Source organism: Otolemur garnettii, unplaced genomic scaffold (assembly GCF_000181295.1).
Source record: "Otolemur garnettii isolate 467f Iridium unplaced genomic scaffold, OtoGar3 scaffold00004, whole genome shotgun sequence".
NCBI lineage: Eukaryota > Metazoa > Chordata > Mammalia > Primates > Galagidae > Otolemur > Otolemur garnettii.
In genome coordinates, this window is record NW_003852399.1 from 45,785,585 (window position 1) to 45,794,914 (window position 9,330).

The window sequence follows — 9,330 nt, forward strand, 5'->3', positions numbered from 1 at the left end:
GTAAGTAACCCAGTGTTTCCCTGTAAGTAACCCAATATTTCCCGTAAGTAACGCAGTGTTTCCCTGTAGGTAACGCAGCATTTCCTCATAAATAACACAGTGTTTCCCCATAAGTAACACAGTGTTTCTCTCTGCCTGCTTTGCATTTTTTCTTCTCTTTGTTTTTATTTTTCAGAAGTTTAATTGTGAGGTGTCTTGGCCCAGATAGTCTTCTGTTCATCCCATTTTGTGATTGCTCAGGTTCATGAAATGGAGATTTATGTCTTTTGCCAAATTTGGGAACTGTTCAGTCCTTATTTCTTCAACTCTTTTTTAGCCTTACCTGCACCGCTCTTTTCATTCTGGACCTTTGATAATATAGACACTAGTTTTTTCCCCCCACTATTCTACAGGTTCCTGAGACACTGTCCACTCTCTCACCAAGTCTATTTTTCTCTCTATTTTCAGAGCTGGTAAAACCTACTGCTCTGTCCTCAGGGTCACTGACCCTACACTTGTCATCTCCACTGTACTCTTGAGCCTGTTGAATGCAGTTTTTACCTTGGTTACTGTACTTTTCAGTTCTATCATTTCCACTTTTTTATAACTTCTATTTCATTGCTTTCACTTTGTATTTTCTCATTTATTTCAAGAAATATATAATTTCTTGTTGAAACATTTAGGGAACAGCTTATGTAAAATCCTCGTCAGACAACTCCAGCGCCTGATTTATGTAATACCTCACTGTTGGTGTATGCTGTCTTTTCTCATCATTTTGGGCTTCCCTGGGTCTTGGTATGATGAGTGATTTTCAAATGTACTCTGAACACAGTGAGTATTATCTGACTCTGGGTCCTCTTTGTCTTGTTTTCCAGCAGGAAGTTCTCCTCAGTTGAGGTGCAGCATGAGGGCTGGCTGGCTGGGACTGTACAGCTTTCCGCTGGGTCCTGCTGACATGCCAGCAAGTGGGGCCCTGACTCACATTGCCTCACACAGAGAGATGAGACAGAAGCGGGGCTCTCCCTTTGGCCTTGCCAACACTTTCCAAGAGAATGTGGGCCAATCCTATCATGTCATTAGCTCAATGGGAGCGGAAGCTCAGCTCTCTAAAAGACGCTCTGACAACAGGGGACATGAAGTGCCACGTGTCTTTCTTCACACCATCGCATTCCATCATGTTGGTGTTAGGGGTGGGCAGAGTCTCAGATCCCCCAGGGCCCCACTGATACCAAGTCTGGGGGGGAAGTAGAGTACCTCCTGGCTCCAACTTGCAACATCCTGATATTGATGTCAAGTATAGGTAGAGGCTAAGTTCTTCATTAGACCCCATGACTGTGTGGGGCAAGCCCTGTCTGGCACCATCTCCGGAAGCCCCCTTCCTGATGGGTTGGTGTGAAGGCCCAGCTCACCACTGCACCACACTGAAATAATCGGAGTGCTGTCTCTCTTGTGAGGGGCAAGAGTAGGGTGTCGTGGAGGATCAACTGCTCTATTGGTCCTACCAAAACCAAAAGCATAGAGAATGGGTATAATTTTCCCCTTAGTGTTTGGCTAGTATAGCGCATGTATTGCTTAAAAAGTTTTCTGTTGTTAGCAACCCTTTTTCTTGTACTTTGAGGAGGAAGTACAGGTTTTCCTTGGAGCTGTTAGTATCTGTGTCTGTATCTATTGGGTTATGGACTAGAGGTAAGTGTAGTGTCCTGTTTGACATACATGGGCAGCAATAAAGAACAGGGAACTCACTGCTGTGTCCTTTCTTCAGACCTGAGGTGCTTAGTAAGTCTTCTTTCTAATGTTCACCTTTCAGTGTCTGCTGTGCTTGTTTATTATGTTAACTTCAGGGTTTTAGCTGTACATGAAAGGACCTGGGAGAAATGGGACCACTCTACCTTGTCAGAACCATAAGTCTGGAGATTTATTGATATTAAAAAGTTCTGCTAGCTGTAAACTGAAGTTTGATGATATGCACCACGCCCTTTAAGAATTATTCTGCTAGGCAGCATGACTTCCCTAGGGTTAACAAAGTTGTTGCAATTTGATTTTCATACTTTTAAAAGTAAAGTATTCTGTTGGAGTCAAAATTTACAGGTAAGCAGGAGAATGAATGATACACAAAGTAATGGATTAGAGTTGGAGACGACATTGATATAAGCACATGCTTACTTTAATATAGACACAGCTATGTACAGAAATATTTATAGCTATGTGTTTATTTGTTTTTAGTCAGCTGAGAAGACCAGAAACAACGTCACCCCAGTACCAGTAAGTGTACCCAACACACAGATCTTGCTGTCTAATTTCATTTTCCAATGAAAGGAATGAGCACGTCCTGGAGAAATGGCCACTTCTAGGATGTGGGCAAGAAATGGAAGCGATGAATGCAGACCATCACACAGGGTTAGAAATAGGGAAGTTATTAAAAGAATAAACCTATACTGAGTCATGTCTAAGTAGGAGAGGCGCCAACTGGAAGAGTTCACAAGGGTTCAGGGCTGTGGTCCCCCCACCCTGCAGCATGTGGCCTGATGGGAACCTGCCGTACAGCATCCCTGACAGGTCCCCCCTCCTGCCCCACCCTGCCCACGTGCCATGGAAAACTGTCTTCAAGAAAGCAGTCCCTGGTGGCAAAGAGGATGGGGACTGCCAGGTCAGGTGGGACAGTTTAAGCAACAAAATGAAATGGCATATAACCCAAGGTATAAAATAAAAAGCTGTGAGTCCTCACTGACATAAATAAGTGATTAAATAAAATAAATAAATAAATGGGGGAAACACACAAGTCTCCAGTGCAGAAAAATTAGAAATAGTTTATGCAGCTACTGCACCTTAAGGAGGAGGAACACAGCTTTCCACTCCTTAGATGTGGGCAGAACAAAGTGCCTTCCTTCCTTGAGGATATTATAGAAAGAGAAACTTGACAGCCACTGCCTCAGCCAAGCCATCATGACTGACATCAGCGGGCAGAGTCATGCTGACAGCATGCTCTCTTGGTATCAGGTGACACAATGGTCCCTTACTTCTTTGATCTTCCTCCTGAAAACACACACTTCTTGGAAAAAGTATCAGATAAACACCAATAGCACGGCGTTCTAGAAAACACCTGGGCAGTATCATTCGACATTGTCAAAGTCTTTAGAAATCAGATGAGTGTGAGAAACTGTTACCATCAAGAGAAGCCTAAAGGGCAGTGCCTGTGGCTCAAGGACTAGGGCGCTGGCCCCATATACACAGGGTGGCGGGTTCGAACCTGGACCCGGCCATAAACTGCCAAAAAAAAAAAAAAAATATATATATATATATACACACACATATATATAAATAAAGAAAGAAGAGAAGCCTAAAAAGACAGGACAAGGAAACACATATGTAGCATTCCCATGTAATCCTAAAACACGACCAAAAAATTAGGTAAAAACCTAGGAAATCTGACCAAAGTATAAACTTCAGTTCATTATAATTGATATTTGTTCATTAATAATAACAAACGTAACATACTAATATAAGTTGTTAATAATAGAGGGAAATGAGTTTACAGGAAATCTCTGAACTATCTTCTCATTTTTCTGAAAAATTATAACTATCCTAAAACATAATCTACTAAAAAAGTCAAGTGTTTTCTTGTTTCATGATTACGTTTTTATATTTCCTGAGGAACATTTAAATTTGCTTTACCTGTAACAGTAATATTATGATGTTGAAGAAAAAAAAACTAAATGACTCTAAGAGGGTTGGCAACTTGAATAGGCAATAATTCTTCATATCAACTTTTTGGAAGAACTCTCTGAATAAATCAAAACAAACGGTTTTTAAATGTTGAATTTCTTTTCAGTGTTTAATCTTTTATATGATTAATGCTTGCCACGGGCACGATTCCACTTCAGAGAGCAGTGATTACCATAAACATTGACTGTAGGCAACGTCTAATGTACAGTGAAATATTAATGCAAGATGCTGCAGTAACTTCAGCTACTGTATTTTCGGTTTTCAAAGTGATGTGTGGTTATTTTGGTCTATAAAGCCCTTACTTTCATACATTTCCTAATTACCTTTCCCAGAAAACTCACAGGGAAATGACACTACAAGATACTATGCTCATCAATTTAAATTGAAGGCTCCCTTCCTTAGTACTCAAGGTTGCCAGTGATACTTATTGGTAAGTATATTACTTTTACAATTCCCTTCCATGGCAAAATCTCATCTCTACAAGGGAAATCTTTGACACTGTAGTTGCTTAAAAGCCTATGATGTATATTTTTGAAGCCAGATTTGTAAACCATTCTACCTAGAAAGCCACACTAGAATGTAGAATGTGTCTCTCTGCCTTCTGCTGCTATTCAAAGGTGACTCACCATCTGACTTTTTATGAGCCAATTCAGACATGTTCCACAAATTTGGACTACGTATATCAAGTCCAAATTCTATATGGCTATTTTCAGATTTTTACCGATACCAAATATAGAATCACCAGGAGATTTTGTACTTAACTTTTAAAAATAATTAAAGTAAGTTATTCAACACATTTTTCCTTTGTGTTTTTAAAACAGAACAATTCTTCCAAGGCTGGCCCTAACCATTTGCTTTTTCATGGACAGCCTTCTCATCTCTTCTACCAAATCCAAGGATTTTACCTTCTCAAAAAGTGGCGTTTAATCATGCATTCATTTATTTACTTACTAATGAATCTTTGCTGAATATCTATGAAAGGCAAACAAGGCAAAAAACTGATCTGCCTTTTTGAACAATGAGCTCAGTTAACTGCTGATGACAGGTGTAGCTAAATTTCTCTATGGGGATTCACAGACTCAGGAAAAACCAGGACCTAAATAATAAAAAAAAAAAAACGATAAAATTACTAACTGGATATTGAATGCCTGCTTTGTACCTGGCTCTATAAAAAAATCTATAAATGTTATATTAGACAATTCACAAAACAACTCTATTTTAGAATTGTGTGTGTGTGAGAGAGAGAGAGAGAGAGATAAAGAGAGATACTTTAGATCTGAGAAATGATGAGAGTCTTGCCAGGTATCCATTAACCAGTCCTCATCCCTTCTACCCTATCAATGGGTAATTATTTAGAAGCTTTTAACTATACAAATGATTGCTCATCATATCACTGAATATCAAGAATCTCCAGTTTTGAACCAAGAAATCAAAAGGCTTCTAGAAGTGAGTCCAAATTTTACACTTCCATAAAATTTTTGTAATAGAAGCCAAGATTATCACTCAATAATTGAAGAGATGCTAAAATACTAGATGTGTTCATATCAGTAAGATTTCATAACATGGGTAGTAGAATATTTAAGAAATTGTTATCATCTGTTATTACTTCTGTAAAGGGTAAGATGAATGAATAAAAATGAAAATAATGGTAAATAATGGCTAGCAATTTAAGGCAGTTTACTTAATCTCTACTCCAGAAAAAAAAAAGAAACAGCAAAAAAGCCAAAAATATTCAGAAGATTTTTAAAAAAGGATTTACAAGTTCATATGTTCTTTTTCTACTAAATAACTTAGAAGTTTGAACTTTCAAGTAAGTCTAATCTTCTCTGATAATAGAATTGTTAAATTTATTCAAAAGTATTAGATGTCATGCGGTGTAATCATTGGAAGGTCTTTAAAAACAGGGTAGAGGAAAGAACCTTATTTACAGGGAAAGAACCCTTTAACATGCCTTTTAAAAAGCAAAATTATAAAAAGAACCACATTAAAAATATTTTGAAACAAAAAGGAAAACCTGTCATTACTGTTACAGTGCTTTTAAGGTTTCATTGTGGTTTAATATTTAATACATATTTTTATTTTACATAGTTGATGCAAGACAGACAATTTTGAAATCAGCTTTCTTCATTCAGCATGATTCTATTTTGCTGCTTGGTGCTGTAATTACAGTTTTAATGGCTGTGTATTTTCCGACCAAATGAGTAAAAATTCTGCTTTACTAAATCATTTCCCTATTGTTGACAAGTTTATTCCAATTTTTGGTTATCACAAATTTCAGGACAATGAATACCTTTATTTATATAATATCTTTCTAAATATAAATTCCTTAATGGGGTAAATTTCCAGAATGAAAATTAGCGTGTAAAAAGCAATGAACATTTTTTTTATCTTACTAGACATCGCCAAATTACTTTTCAAGTGATCCAATCAATTGAAATTATGAAGAACTCTGCCAACATAATACTATAATTATATAATTGTTGATTTGGATAAACAGACTAGAACTCCATGACCCATTTTTTTTCTTGAATTTTTTGATAACTATTGGGGCTGAACATCATACACATATATTTCAAGTATTAATTGTATTTTCTCTTATCTTTTGTCCCTCTTTTTTGCTTCTTCATTATTTATACCTAAGCAACTAGAAAAAAGTCATGTGACATGGAAAATTCATAATCCAGTACATGATGACCAGCCTCAAATAGGCTTTCAAGATGGGAAATAGGGCTCTGATTCTCCAAGTAAGAGGATGTTCTTTCTCCTTCTACTTAAGGATTATATCTGTTTTCTTTTAGTAAACTTTCTCCACTCTTCTCCAATTTCCCTCTGGCTTCTCTACTTCCCTCTCTTAGCTGGTGTTTTATTTCCTATCTCATTAAGAAAATAAAAGCAAAAAAGAAAATAGAAGCCAGTAAGTGGTCTATCGTAAACCCATTTATTCATTAGCATCTTCACAAATCTTTGTATCTCCTTTTGTTGTTAAGGGTCAAGGCTAAAAGGCCATTTGCACTGCACCTGGTGGGTACCCCACTAGCTCTCCTCTTACCCAGGACAATATTAGCGCTGCATCTTCTGCAGCCCACTTACTCCTTATGAATTATTCCCATCAAAATTCAAACATATTCGAGACTAGTAATTCCTATTCAAAATATTAAAAAGCATCCATGTAACATGAAACCCGCCCTCGGTCCTCACATATCTCCTTTACCAAATTCATGGCTGAGCTTCTCAAAATTATTCTTTTCTAAATTGTTTCCACTTCCTTGTGTCCTATGTATATATAATTTACTTTCATCTGGTTTCCCCAACTCCATCACTTTTGGCCATGGCTCTGCACTTACGAAGGTCACTGGTCATCTCCCTGTCACCATGGACAATAGATAGTTTTTCTCCTCATATTGCTAGACTCCTTCTTTCTTTACAAAAGAAAATAAAACTAAAACCAAAAAGCATTCATCTTTATGCTTTTATCTTTTCCACTCTCATAATTGTGGACCTTGCCATATTTTATGGCTCCTTCTCTGTGATCTGATTTCTGGATATTTTATTTGTTTCATTCGCCTGCAATAGCATACACAACTGTATATAAGAGTATTCTCAACATTTGGTTCTCAAAATAATACCAGTAGCAGTAGTCAAGAAGTCTATGATGCTGGCCATGTGCTAGATACCACTCTCAGAGCCTCATATATATTCACGTGGTTTTCCTCCTCTGAGTCTTTATGATCTTTTATTATTCACATATTACAAATAAGAAAACTTCGGTGTTGACAAGTTAATTACAATTTATTGAAGGTTATAACCAGTAACTGGAAATGCCCCTGCTTGAGTTAACACTGACATTTTAGCATAAGCAAGTTAAATCATGTCTCACACATTGGCCTTAAAAGTGAGAAAAATTGAAATGAATTGGGTTGTACGTGAACTACTAAGTCATATGCTAATAACTATGTGTGCTTGATATTAATTGGAATGGAAATAGTTTTCTCATTACACTATTTTTCAAAGGAGTAACATCCTCATTACAGGGTCACTTGTTATTTTTTATTCCTTTACATAGTCACTTATTTATTCAACACACAATTCCTGAGCATCCATTACACTCCAGTCTCTGCTGAAAGTCCTGGAAGGCTTGACTGTGAACAAGACATACAAAACCTTTGTAAGCAAATGCCCTAGGAGTTGGGAGAGGCAGAGTGTGAAAAAAATAAGAAAATTTAGCAATAAAATTGGATAATGGTATAAAGCAGCTCTGAGGAGGCTGTTCTCTCGGCCCGAGGTAGTAGCTGTAGCATTTGAAATGAGACCTAAATGATCAGAGGAAAACTGATCAGGCAAAAGGATCAGGAAATGCAGCACCGTGAGATGGCCACAAGTTTGCTGCATCTAAGAGCTAAATAAGGGCAAATGTGCCTGGAACCTGGTGACAGTCTAGGAGGGAAGCTGAAGTTGACCAGAGCATATGGCACTTGTAAGTCTTGCTCAGTAGTTTATGTTTATTTTTTTGTTATAGATAGCCATGAGAGGTTCTAAGCAAGCCAACGATTTACAATTTGTGCCTTTAATAAGATTATTTTAACTGCTGAGTCTCCTACAAAAACAAAAGAGCTGTGCCTCTGTGAAGTATTGGTATAATGATAATTTTTTTTTAATCCACAAAAGCTAAAAAAAAAATCTCGTTCACTAATTTATCACCGTAAGTCCCAACTAGACTCCTTAAATATGAGCTTGGTGACTCCTGGGTCCTGAGACAGAGTAGGGAAACTCAAACTAGTCTGATTTAAAAAAACCTCTGATCTTGTTTGTGGTTCAGGGATATTATTTTAGAGGTTTAGAGGAGGAAAAGAGAGTATGATAGTTGGCTTCTTGTCTATTCTCCCTTTCAATGGGAACTACTCTGCTGTTGGTACATTGCTTTAATTTCAGAACTGACTTAATCAGTAGATACCTGCTGAAAACTACTATATGTTAGGTAGTGAGCTGAGAATAGGGATGCTGAGAGGGTAATTAAAAACGACAGCAAGTACTACTAAGGCATTGTACTAATCCTTAACATGTGTTGGGGCTCAGAAACAATATCCCGAAATGAAGGCCTCAGAAGCAAATGTTTTTCTCCAGCCCTCTCCTGCTCTCCTCTTAGTCCCATTCTTCCCTGAGGCCAGATGTAGAAACTAGAATCCCTCTTACCCAAGATAGCGTATAGAAACTGGAACAGCTGTTCTCCAAAGCCAGGCATAAATGCTAAACTCTCCCTTTGGTTTTCTGTGTAGAAACTAATCGTAAAGAAATTATCTGACCTAGCTTGTTTGACTACAGATCATAAGACTCTCATTCCAGAGAGGGTCTTGCCCCACACCCAGGAGGAAGGAAGGAATGCTCAAAGAGACCGAGAAGATTCTAGACAAACAGGCTTTGCTGGGCTTCCCTACTCATTCTGTTAGTGGTAGAAATAACATTTCTACATGGCTATCTATACTTTATTAAGCCTAGGCATGAAAGTAGATAATTTTGCCTATGTCTTTGAGTCTTCATTGTGATGACTCCTGTGAATACACGTTAAATAATGTATTTTTGACCAATTAATTTACCTTTTGCAAGTTGATTTTTTAGCAAACCTTCAGAGGG